This window comes from Gopherus evgoodei, chromosome 6, assembly GCF_007399415.2.
Source record: "Gopherus evgoodei ecotype Sinaloan lineage chromosome 6, rGopEvg1_v1.p, whole genome shotgun sequence".
NCBI lineage: Eukaryota > Metazoa > Chordata > Testudines > Testudinidae > Gopherus > Gopherus evgoodei.
The window spans coordinates 26348763-26362080 of NC_044327.1; the positions used below are offsets into that span (position 1 = coordinate 26348763).

The following is a 13318-nucleotide window of genomic DNA, read 5'->3' on the forward strand; positions in this document are numbered from 1 at the left end:
AAACCTTTATAGCTTACTTTTATACTTACTTCAGTTTGGACAACAGTAATAAGCTATTCAGTTTCATCTGGGTTTATAATCAGTTTCTAATGAATTTCCCTTACTGCTTGTTGTGAACAAGAAAAATGCTATGGTATAGACTTGCAAACACAGCATGGAAAAGTTTTAAGCCAGACAAAATGGCTTCCATTTAATTTCTCCCCCACCTCCCATATTTCATTAGAACATTCAGACATTCTTTTCATTTATATATGTTCACAAGGGTATTATAATAACATATGAAAAGCAAGGCTTAGTTCACCATTATGTTACTTGGGTTGGTACCGATGTAACTCTTTTGATTGCAGCACAGTTTGAACAATGTAAACAATGGTGAATCTGGCCCAAGAGTGATTAGTGGCATCATCATCTACTTATTTATCTATTGATTGATTGTGTAAGCAATAGTGTGGTATAACAAGATGACAAATTTCTAATAAGAAGTTGCAAAACAGCAGCAGCATATTTTTTCTCAGAGGCTATTTTCAAACTCTGACCTTAACTGCTGATCAAGAGAGAAAAGAAGAACTATTTTATCATAGTTCTTACCTACATTTAACATCATAGAAAATAAATTTACATTACATTTTCCTCATATGGCAACCGTTTTGCTTTCTATCAGTATATTTAGTAATTTACAATCAAAACTGGCTACCATTTTGATTGCAATTTTCACGTTATTACAAAATTACTCTTGTCACATTCCTAAAGCTCCAAAATGTGCTACACATTCTTGTTTATAATAATAAACGTATAATTAAATAATCAAGTAATTAATTAGTAAATATAAAATCACGGCAAGAAAAAAAGTACATTAAAAAGCTATGAGATAGAATTCTTGGCTTGATTCCATGACTTCCAGTAGAGTTTGTTTAAAATGAAGGCCTGTGGAGGTGGGGAAGGGAGAGAAAACAACAACAAAAACAATAACAAAACAAGCCCCAGGAATGTACTAAAGCACTAATTTTTCTCCAAGAACAATATGATCATTAAAATTATTAGATGAAAGCAGCCCTTTGAATAAGAAGGACAAGACATTTATTCAATTCGTATACTACATGACACACAAATTCTTGTTTCTGTTTTCAATAAAGAATTTAGCAGCATCTAATATACTTTCCAGGAGCTGCCCGCAAACTGGACTCACCCTCAGTGATGCAGTGTACCTTCCTGAAGCTATGAAGGCCTACTGGGGTGTTCATTCTGAACAGTTCACTGGGATTCTTCCTAAGCAAGCAAAGCTTTATTCTTTATTGTATGATATTTAGGATCTCTTTTAATCATGCTACAGAGGATATATGTTGAATCATTATATCTTCTGCCCTAACAACATCCCACTTCCTGGTCACACTGCCTACTTTCAGAGAAGTGCTAACTGGCTGTAGGACTGATATTAGGGGAAGGTTACAGATTTCTTGTGCTGCTACAACCTCTTGCCAGGCTAACTGATGTCACCAGGACTCTGACATCATCATCATCTATGTCAGCAGAAGCCAATAAGTGAGCCTGGCCCTTGATTTATGTTCTGAAAGCTACAGTCATAGGAACTGCATAATAAAGCACTTGACAACTTTTGGCTTTTGGTTGAACTATTGGGTAGGATGCCTGAACTCTTCAATTCATCTAACTTTACAAACAGTCTGGCTCATGCTGTGAAACTGAAAGCTCTTACATTGTCCCATATTGTTTCTTGTACTGTTCCAATTGAAGATTACATGCAGGGAATATATGTATATCAATATATTTCATAATATAAACTTTGATTATTTTGTTGTTTCTCTTTGATTTTTTTATTTATTTATTTGCTTCAGCATTTGCATTGTGCTGGCTGGCCTGAAGTTGTCTGTATATGGAATTGTAATGGGGCATGATTCACAACTGCGGCGCCTCCTGCTGGCCATCCTGGGAATTAGTTCTTGGGCCTTCCAGTCCGCCTTCAGCCAGTGGTGTCACGCCTGCCATCACTGCTGTCTCCACTCTTTGGACCCGCGTCGTCTCTGGACCACGTCATCATTCCAGTATCTCTCCATTTCTGGGAGACCGATAGTCCTTAGTCCTGCCACTTCCCTCAGTGGCCAACTGCAGTCCAAGGTCCAGGTCCCTAGCCTCAGGGGTAAACTGCAGTCTGGATACCGGCCACTCTCCTCAATGGCAAGTGGGTTGCAAAGGGGGCAAGGGGATCCAGGCCCACCTGCTACTCTGGGTCCTGACTCAGGGAACCTATAGCCAGCAGTCACCTACTGCCCTCCTCCCTCCTGCTGCCTATTTTCCTTGGGCCACTTCCCCCATAAGTCTAGCACCCTCTGAGGCAGTAGTCAGCGAGCAGCTAACTTTCACAGTCTGCTGCCCATGCCCAGAACTGCTCTATGTATGGTGCTTCTTCAGGCAGCTAGACCGACTCCCTTGTCTTCCAGGGAGAGACTCTCCTCTGCTCTTTATATATGGCCCTTGCCATCCCTGATTGGCTGCTCCAGCAAGCCTTCCCCCTATTGGTAGGCTCAATAAACCCTTTCCTGATTAGTGGATTTTGCGCAGCTTCCCAGGTGCTGCTTTTAACCCCTTCTTCTCCCTGTATGGTGTCTATATCAATGGAATAGGCCGTTAGGCATAATACCTCCACATTTCCCTGTATTATATCATTTTCCCTTCCTGCATTGACACCAATGATTTGCCAGTGTTATTTCCACCAGCATGAAGTGGAGTGCATCAACACAGAATCTTTCTGAAGATATGGTCATTTCAGAAGCTAACTGGTCCCTTTCTGACATTAAAATGGTTGGACATCTAGCTCAGATTTTGGTCTTATAAATGACATAACATTTTCAGAGTAATGATTTTATGGTATGCTTTTTTCTTTAGAATGTTACCCTTCCTTCATTGTGGATCCTATCTTGTGCTGCCTTTGGGATATGAATTTCTATGAATAAGGCTGACCCTAATTGTTTAATTTCCTTGGGACAAACAAGAAAATACCTCAGGAGGTATAGCACAGTCAAGGGACCTTAGGAAAAAATACATTTAAGAGCCATGTTCTGAACCATTATAAATCAGCTTAGCTCCCAAAACAGTGGAGCTTTGCCAGCTGGCTCTTGGAGTGCACTGTAAATGTAACAAACTCTAGTATATGCTTGCAGAACACATCAAAGAGGAGCAATTGGACATCATTAAGAAAGGTCTTACAACAAGGATTTAGAGGCAGATAGTCAGCTGCTGTAAATTGGTATCGCTTCACTGGCTGCAATCATGCTCTGACAAATAACATGTGCTAAGGATCTGGCCCACGGTGTTTTAGTGGTAGTACCAGGCTCCAAGGGTCCTCTTGTATTAGGGAAAGGGCAAAATGAAAGGATCTCCACTCCTGATCCTCTTCTAAGTGCCATGCACAGGGGACCCTCCTCCAAGAGAGTTCCTCTATATCTAACCTCCACACCATATCCAGTAAAACTACACTTATTCTGCTATTTAGGGAACTTCTGCTCCCATGGAAACAGGGACTGGATTTTGGTCTATGTCCAAATATTGATACCATCGAATCAATGGATCTATGGCAAAACTACCTTCACTTCATCATTTACATTTGAAGAGCTATTGTGATTTTAGGTTAATAATTCAGATTCATTGCATGGTGAAATTAGAAGACTAGAATAATGACAGCATCAGGTGCTGGGTTTTTATGTCATATCTCTGTAAAATCAATATTATTTATGTTGTATTGCATTTGATCTCATTCCCTACCAAATGCCATGCCAAAGCCCTGACACAACGAAAGATTTATGCCTCTATCCATTCACTTGCTGTCTGGAAGTTCTCAGACAGTGGCACGGGGGGGAGGTGAGGGATAGCTCAGTGATTTGAGCATTAGCCTGCTAAACCCAGCATTGTGAGCTCAATCCTTGAGGGGGCATAATTTGGGGCAAAAATCTGCCTGGGGATTGGTTCTGCTTTGAGCAGGGGATTAGACTAGATAACTTCCAGAGGTCCCTTCCAACTCTGATATTCTATGATTCCATATTTCCTTGAGTATGTTCAATCCATAATGGAATTTGAACAGTGGCAGTAAATGACATGCATTAGGGATGAAGAAAAATAAATATGCAAAAAGCACAACAATGCTAACATGGAAGTAGTATTTCAGTTTTAAACCTCGTGAAGTCTAATGTTTGTGATATAAATCCTATATTACCATTTTCATTTACTGTATTAACAAGTCAGTTTTAGAAGTACTGTAGAGCAAATAGAATTATTACACTCTGAAGTTGAAATTAAAAGGAGAAAAGCATGGAGATTAACATGTAGAATCTACATGTAGATTACACAGAAGAATATATAATTTGTGAGCACTCTTTTGGCTATAAAGCATATACACACATACAGTTGAAAAGGCAGCAATTATCACTGATGAGTGCATTTACCCACACTGCTTTTTCATAATTCTCTGCCACTTTTTAGCTCATGTATCCTTTGGGCACTTTCTAGTGGGAAATTATTTTAAGGAACAATAAGAGTGAAGACTACCTCTTTTTTAAGGCTTATTATGAGCTCTTATTTATTCTGGTAAGTGTTTCACATTTACTTTTACTCACTGAAAGCTTATTAATACCAGCGTTGGAGGTACCAATTCCAGCATTTCTTATTCAAACCTCTCACTGAAGTCAATGGGAGTTTTGCTTGAATAAGGAAGGCAGAAGCAGCTGCATAATTTAGCACACATGCTAGTGTGGACTCAGAGGAATGGCTTGATTTTTCTAATTCATGGACAAGATACACTGAATTTAAACTCATAAGTCATTAAAATCTTAAAATCACAGTAAATAACCATTATAAATATATACTCAAATGTAAAGGTCTGTTTAACTTACTCTTCTCCAAGGCACATCCTGTTGTTGTCTCTCAGGATAGAGATCTGAAACAAAAATTGAAAAAGAACATTTTATATCACCACTATTTAAATTAATTACTTTGCGTGAGATATTTTCTCTTTTTATTCAGAATCTTGTATGTGAAATAGCATTTGTTTTCTGCAACAGTCCTTTGAAAGAATACTTGTTTATAACCATTTCAAAGGCTTTATGTAGAATTAGGTCAATTAATGACAGCATCAGCAACAAAAATACACACACACCAAAAGGAAAAAAAAGTGAAACTCCTATTAATGTTACTAGTAGTAGCACATACAAATGGAAGATAAAATAGGCCCTTATTAGTTCACAATTTGTAGATGTTTGGCATTAAAATGATCATTTTTCTTCTCATACCTATTCAAGAAGAGCTAAGAATTCTTACTGTGGATGAAATTCTCAAGCACATTTTATTGTAAGAGTTTTGTGCTATAGCAGAGAAAAAAATTCCATACTACAATTTTCATAAACTAAGTAAATGTTCGATGCTATTTGTAGATTTTGAGTTTTACATTAAGTTCTAGGGGAGAAGGATTAATGGTCAGAATGCAAGTGAAAGAGTCCAAAATTCATGACAAATTGTGTTGCCATGTGTTATATTAATCATTATATGTATTCAATTTATGACATGACTGAATATGCAAAATATCACAGTGTAGTACACTTGGAGGACATATAAGAAATAATTCATATAAATCCTAGTTTCTCTGATAGAGGAAGTAACATCATAACTGTCATAAACAAAGTGGATGGAAACAATGGATTAAAATAGACTAAATCTTTTCAACCTGTGTTCACGATGCAGGTAGCTGTGAATTCAATCATTTTGGAAAAGACACCAGAAAGCCTGTAGCTGTGCTTTTATGAAAGCTTTACTTTTTTTAAATATTGAAAAGCTGCAATTGGCCCTGCTCTTAAAACAAGTTATATATTTTGTCCAGTTATACCAAAAGGACAGGAGACACTAGATATGAATTTAATCAGGCCACAACTTTATTATTAGATGTCTGGCACTACCCTGCAGATAAAAGTGTACAGTGCTGGTAAACCCCATTTATTTTTTAATTACCGGGGGGTGAGGGGCGAGGAGGGCTTCCACCAGCTCTCCCTCTTTCTCCATCTGGGTCCCTCCAGCAAACCCATTGCTGGGACCTTACCATCCAGTTCCACTCATAGGAGGGGTAAGGTGGGTTGTCTCCCTGCCTTTCCAATCACAGGAGGCTCAAACCCCATGCTGTTCCATTCCTTTTAAAGTCTTTACCAGGCCATTTATCTGGTCACTGGATACCTTCCCTACGGAGTGTCTGCACTGGACACCCGCCACAAGGAGATACCAGCAATTAGCTTAGCTGCCTTCCCCCCTGCCCCCCGCTCCTGCCTTGCCTGCTGCATGGAGAAAGGGGTTTCCAACCCCACAGCTTGCAACTTTAAAGCCTTTCACTGTTAAGTTCCAAAGGGGTGAGTCAGTGATGCAAAGCTGACCAGCACCACCTCTTTTGCAGCAGTTTCTGACCTTAAACTCCCTCACCATAAACCACTACTGTCTTCCTCCGGCAAGCCTGGACAATGGCCTCCCTGCTTTTAGTGCAGGACCATCATCCCCCTACATAAACACACTTCCTTAGGAATTTTACAGAGTTTGGATTTTTTTTAAAAAAGCTTTTGCAGTTCACCTTTAAGTACAGTGACTTGATTTTGTCACTTGTCATATTTGTCAAAATGTCTCAAGCTGGGTTTGCTGATCGATATCTGTCAGCATGGAGATATTCCATGAAGCCATGGAAAGAAGTACAGCATGTTCTGCATTAATTCTGGAACTACATTTGTAGAGGGAGAAGTATTTGAAATGAAAGATAATTCTAGCAACTTCTTCAAATTCCATTTTTAACCCTGAATTCCTTTTAAGTTAGAAATCTGCAAGATCAGCTGAAGCACACCGAAGGATTTTTAAATCAAAGCACCTAAAACCCAGAGACCTAACAGTACAAATTGATGGAAGGGTGAGTTTTTCTCACATGGAAACTGCACACTTGTTACCACTTGCAAGCATGGCTTTCTCAAATCACTATAATATGCTGTACAACACTTATCCTTGTCCTTAGGCAGACCATGCATCTGCCTAGAGTCACACAGGGATGAAGGAACCCACTCCTTCAATTTCCTTGAGACATGTCCACATCTTCTTTAAAGGCTGCTTTCCATAGAGCCCCTCCTTTTGTCCCTCCCATGGAGAGTTGGAAAGTCAGTGCCAAAGAGTTCATAAGATCCCTTCCACACTATCTATAATACAGATGTGTGTTCATAATGTGTTACAAGAAGAATGACACTGTGAAGAATTCAAAACCTTGTGAAACAAAATGATGACAATTTGTATGAAATTTCAATAAAAACTTTCCATCATTTAACACAGCCTTGCGTACAGTCATTCTACTCACTTCAATAGAGTTCTGTACAGTGAAACGAATCCAAATCCAATATGGTTTTGTGGAGAGAGAGTGAAGAGAAAGGCAAATACATTTGCAGGTGCAACTTGCAAACACACAAACAATTGCCCACCTTCCTCTCTCATGAGAAAAGTTATGAGGTGAATACCTGTTTTGCAGATGAAAGGCACGAGATAAGGGGTAAGTATTAACTATTAGTAGGAACCTTATTAAAAATCATTATGAATTTTTATATTTATTTTAAACCTACTATTGCATTTTTTAGAATTTCTATGCTATTCAGGTAATATTTTCAAAGGCACAAATAACAATTAGGAACCTAGTTTCAACTGACTTTCAATGAAAATTAGACATTTGTATCTTTCAAATCCTCCCCCTTAAAGACTAAGGGCATATTTTCCAAAAGCACCCAAGTCCTTTAGGATGCTAAGGCTTATTGTAAGTCAAAGGAATTTGGGCCCCTAAGTCACTTAGGCCCATATTTTTATAAATATTTAGGCATTGCTCCACTCAGTGTTGCAGTGCCTACATGATTTGGCACCTTATAGACTAACAGACACTGGTCTGTTAGTCTATAAGGTGCCACAGGATTCTTTGCTGCTTTTACAGATCCCGACTAACATGGCTACCCCTCTGATACATGAGTTGGGAACATCTCATTTTCAACAGTGACTTTCAGACAGACTTGCGCTCCTTAGGCTCTGATCTCATTGAAAATCACTTTTCAAAATAAGATTTATGGTCCTAAATCATTTAACTGTTGCAACACTGAGCAGAACAATGCCTAAATACCTTTAAAAATCTGGGTCTTAGGTATATTTGAATTTTTTTTACCCTAAGTTTACATTTTTTAAATCCTCTTTTTTTCCCCTAAGAAAATAATAATGATATTGAGCAAAATACTGAAGGTCTCAAAAGATCCAGGGCCAAATTTTGTCCCAACTGACATTGATGGGACTGCACAGGAATAAGAAAGTTCAGAATTTGACCACTATTAACTACATTAAGGTAAGAGGTCCCCCCGCTTCATAGTTTTAATTCCCATATGTTTTTGGAGAATTTTCTGCATTATTTGATTTACTGAAGGCATATTGTGCACCCATTCCCAATTGCTGAAAAATCAGTGATGCAGCTTACATGCAGTAACTGATGGAAATGTTCAAAAAAATGGAACAAACATTTTTTCTGAGAGATTGTGTGCAGGGGAAATAGAAAGTTTTCCCTGATTTTGTTAGGGTTTAAAATGCATTTTAAAAAATATCTCCCACCAGCTGCAGATTTCTGTGTTGAGTTTTAGTTTACTGGCCACCTTGTTCTATTTATGAGCTAGGCACCTAGTTGCTTTTACAAATCCCATCATGTGCCTATCTGCATTTTTAGATACCAAAATATCTTTGAAAATCTCCATTCCACAGTTCAGATTTGAAGAAGTGGTGGAATGGTTGGAAAAATGTTTGTAAAATCAGTAGTTATCATGGGGTTTTTATAGTAGAAACAGTGTATGAGACATCTTCATCAAAACGTTCTTCCCATGGAACTGGGGTTGGTGGGAGACTTCATAGATTCCAAGGCCAAAAGGACCATTGCGATCACTTCATCTGGACTTCCGTATAAGGCCATAGAACTTCCTCAAAATAATTTCTAGAACAGATCTTTTAGGAAAAAAAACCATACAATCTAGATTTAAAAATTGTCAGCGATGGAGAATCCACCATAACCTGTGGTAAATTGTTCCAATCTCTAATTACTCTCATAGTTAAAAATTAATGACTTGTTTCCATTTTGAATGTGTCTAGCTTCAACTTCCAGCCACTGGATTTTGTTGTATCTTTTTTCTGCCAGACTGAAGAGTCCCTGATCAAATATTTGTTCCCCATATAGATACTTCTAGATTGTAATCAAGTCACCCCTTAACATGCTCTCTGTTAAACAAAATAAACTGAGCTCCTTGAGTCTATCACTATGAGGCATTTTCTAATCCTTTAGTCATTCTTACAGTTCTTTTCTGAACTATCTCCAATTTATCAACATCCTTCCTGATTTTGGGGCACCAGAGCTGGACACAGTATTCCAGCAGTGGTCAAACTAGAGCCAAACATAAAGGCAAAATACTCCAAACCAATAATCCCTTCTTTATGCATCCCAGGATGGCATTAGCGCTTTCAGTCACAGCATCACCCCGGAAGCTCAGGTTCTGTTGATTCTCCACGATGACCCCAAATATTGTTCAGAGTCACTGCTTCCCAGGATAGAGTCCACAACATTCTTTGTTCCTAAATGTACACATTTATATTTATCCATATTAAAATCCATATTGTTCATTTATACCAATTTATGAAGCGATCCAGATCGCTCTGAAACAGTGACCTTTCCTCTTCATTATTTACCTATCTCAATTTTTGTGACATCACATGTGATCTGTGGTAATGCATCTACAGATGATGGGGGCACGAATGTGTTTCCATGGACTTAAGGCCACTGGGCAAAAGTGAGTTGTATTTATGGTGACCAGATGTCTCGATTTTATAGAGACAGTTCTGATTTTTGGGTCTTTTTCTTATAAAGGCTCCTATTACCCGCCACTTCCATCCCAATTTGTCACACTTGCTGTCTGATCACCCTAGTTGTATATACAGAATGTAATTTCTTAATAAAATTGAAGCTGGGGGTCTTCAAATCAGATCTGAGTATTGTGCACTTATATGCACAAGCTGAGAGGTGTTCCTCAGCAGTATGAAATATTTACCGTCTAAATCAAATGTTAATGAAATGGACTAAAAAACGATCAGAATTAAACCTCTCTTGAAAATACATCAATTACTATCAAAAGGCTTAAAGTATTTAACCTTTACAGCAAGAATGTTTGCCTGGTATTGATTTATCAGGTATTACAAGCTAAGAAAACATGCTGTGTTTCAGTTTGTTGATTGCCTTCAAGGATCATCTTCTTTATAAAGGCCAGCCAGCTAGGGAATACTTAATTCCTCAGAACAGCTTGTCAATTAAAGGCAAATATACACAGTGAAAAAGCAGGGGGGCTCAGGGTGGGAGGAGTTAACTAGAGAGTTATTTTGAATATCAATATCTTTCTAAGAGCTCAGATTGAAATGGCACCAGCCGAGTAACTAAGGCAACACATTACAAACACTTGCATAATGAACATTAATAGAGGAAGCAAGGAAAGGTAATCTTTTCAATGCTGTATGTCCATATGCCCATTTAGTCATATTCTAGAAAAAAATAAGAAATATTGGATCAAACACTGTCCTGAGATACACGCCAAAATTCCCACTGATGTCAACATGAACTCAAAACTGTAAACTGACTTCACTGGGAATTAAGTTTCTGCATTATATCCAAAAGCAGAAGTTGTTCTTTTAAATATAATCTAGTTTAGAGTATAATTAGAATTCAAACTAGTCACTTCCATGCACAGTGCATTACACCTTCATAAATATCTACTCACTGAGTAACTGCTAAGTCAAAAGCAACTGACTAGATATGTGGTAATATACACAACAAATTATTTTTATACTGACTCTTTAACCATGTATTATTGATTACAATACATCCCCCCCGCCAAATATTTAATATCCAGTCAAAATGTTATATAATCTTTTTACATAAAGGATGTTAGAACAAAATCAGGCAACGGCTGATGGACGTGTTATGAAAACCTGAATAAAGCAGAAATTGGTTTCCTCCATTTTTCACCTTTGCTAAAATAGTTCCAACCAGTAAAAATAATATATAAGGCATGTGGATAAACAAAGAGCAAGTCACAGAAGATTTTTCTGGTAGTAGCAATCACTCACTACAGAAACTCATTTGGGAATTGTAGGGGCAGCTATATAATCATTTTATCATGACATAAATCAATAATCAAAGGTAACATTCTGTAGACCTAAAAGTGCTTTCCCACTGTGTTTCTTGTGACTTTAAATATGGAGGCGAGGTGTTTTAATTCATGTTTCCCACCCCAGCAACTCTTGACAGTAACTAGTTATCCAATTTCACCCCATTCCAATATTTGCCATTATATACAAGAACGGAGAAGTACATTCTCTTGAGATTTTGGTTAAATTTAACAATTTGAACAATGTTTTGATTTTAAAATATCAACTTCCAAGTGCAGGCTTCAAAGTTAACAGCTCAGAAATGAATGGGGGCTATTGTTTCAAGCTGTCTTCAGATTTGGACACATATCGTTATGTTGGTTTACACTTGTTTAATTTTCTGAAGATTATCTTCACAATCATAGGCTAGAAACCATTTTTGTTAATAAAAAATTAGATTGTGCAACACAATCAGGCAGCAAAGAAATGAAGAATAATTGTGCAGCTACATTATCATGCCTACACCAGGCTTTTTATATGTTTGCATGTATGTGATAATAAAAGTGAGTTCATAGTCACAGCATCTGAACTTGTAAACACAGTAATTCTTTAAAAATAAAAAACCCTACTTTACTGTACTCCTAATAACTCTTCTTAATTTTATGCCTCTGTCAAGAGTGCTGCAAGCTACCGTTGTAACCAATGAGATCAGCTATGTTAACTTGGAATGACAGTAGTGTTGGAATTATGCCTAAACTGACTCCTATTAGCTCATAAAAGAGCATCAGTACTTCCCAGGATGATGAGGTCAGAATACATGTAAGTGGTCTGTATTAGTTCTGGCAGCTGATTCTACCTCTGAGTGATAAATGGTAAAGACACAATATTATCACCCTGAAATACTAACATTAATACGTCATCCCACTGTACCATCAATAGATTATGTGGATGGTAAGGTAGTGTTTGTCTGTTGTTCCTTTTAAATTTCTCCTAGAGATAATCTTGTCTGTGCAAGTCATGCAATGCACAGAATTAACACGGGCACATCTCTGCTGATAACATAGTTATCTCTATGAATTCACTTGAGGGCATTTTCCCCTATGAGTTTCATTTTGTGTTTGTCCTTTATGTGAACCTACTACTGCAGTGTTCTTGAAAAGAGCACACACAACAAAAGCGCTGTTTAGCAACTAACCGAATTTAAACTCCGTATTCCATTTTTTTACTTTCCACTATTGCAAATTCATTGTTTATTTTTGTTACTGTTCCTAAGCTAACTGCACCTTTGACACCTTTCTCTCTATCCCTCTCAGGCCTCAAGCCATTACCTCTCTCTGTCTCGGGGGCGTGGAATCACATGATTTTCCCACTCTCAGACTGGGTTTTGCACTGAGGTCCTCTGGTATGAACCATAATTACGTCATGAGGCCCAAGTTAGGGTCAATACCAGCAGTTCAGTTCCTTCCAGGAGATATGATCAATGGTATAGTGTAACCAGACATCTTAAAGCAAAGTGTTGTTTATTTAGAAACAAGGGATTTCAGAGAAAAAGATCTTAAAACCATATAGGGTTTATATGCATCTTTGTCTTCACTAAAGATTACTTTCCCCTGGAAATCTCAGGAGGCCACAGGTGCTTCAAACTTTACTGTAGGACCTGTCTCCATAACTCTTCCTGTCAGTCTGTTCTCCTCAGGAACAACTCACTGACAACTCTGCACTCTCTTGCTCTCCAAAGAGTCTGTTTAACCATTCAGTTCTCTCTAGGCATCCAGTCCTAGCAAAACAACAGTGCAACTATGGCTGGAACCTGAAAGTGTAACTCCACTGCTGATAATTCAGCCATTATTTTCTGAACACCCTCCTCCCCCGCCCCCATTAACCAAAACAATACATTAATAGAGGAATGCCCATAAATCAATATAACAACACATGGATTATCTCACTAATCCAGGTCAATTTGACAATCTGGGCATGAGGCATAGAATTTTTGGACTTTTTAATACCCCTAGACCAGAAAAAAACAACCCATGAACCAAACTAGGGTTTTTTCCTTGCCAGATACCCAGCAAATGGCATGGCATGGGCCAAGTGTAAGATT

At 38.0% G+C, this 13318-nt stretch overlaps 1 protein-coding gene across 40 annotated transcripts in view; it reads right to left on the reverse strand.

The window, feature by feature from the left end:
- The window catches only part of PTPRD (protein tyrosine phosphatase receptor type D), a 1707428-nt gene that overhangs the window by 1114291 nt on the left and 579819 nt on the right, over positions 1-13318 (reverse strand). For all 40 annotated transcript variants that reach the window (XM_030566328.1, XM_030566329.1, XM_030566317.1 and 37 more), the window contains exon 5: positions 4899-4942. The gene's annotated coding sequence lies outside the window, so the exon portion shown is untranslated. The remainder of the gene's footprint in view (positions 1-4898; positions 4943-13318) is intronic.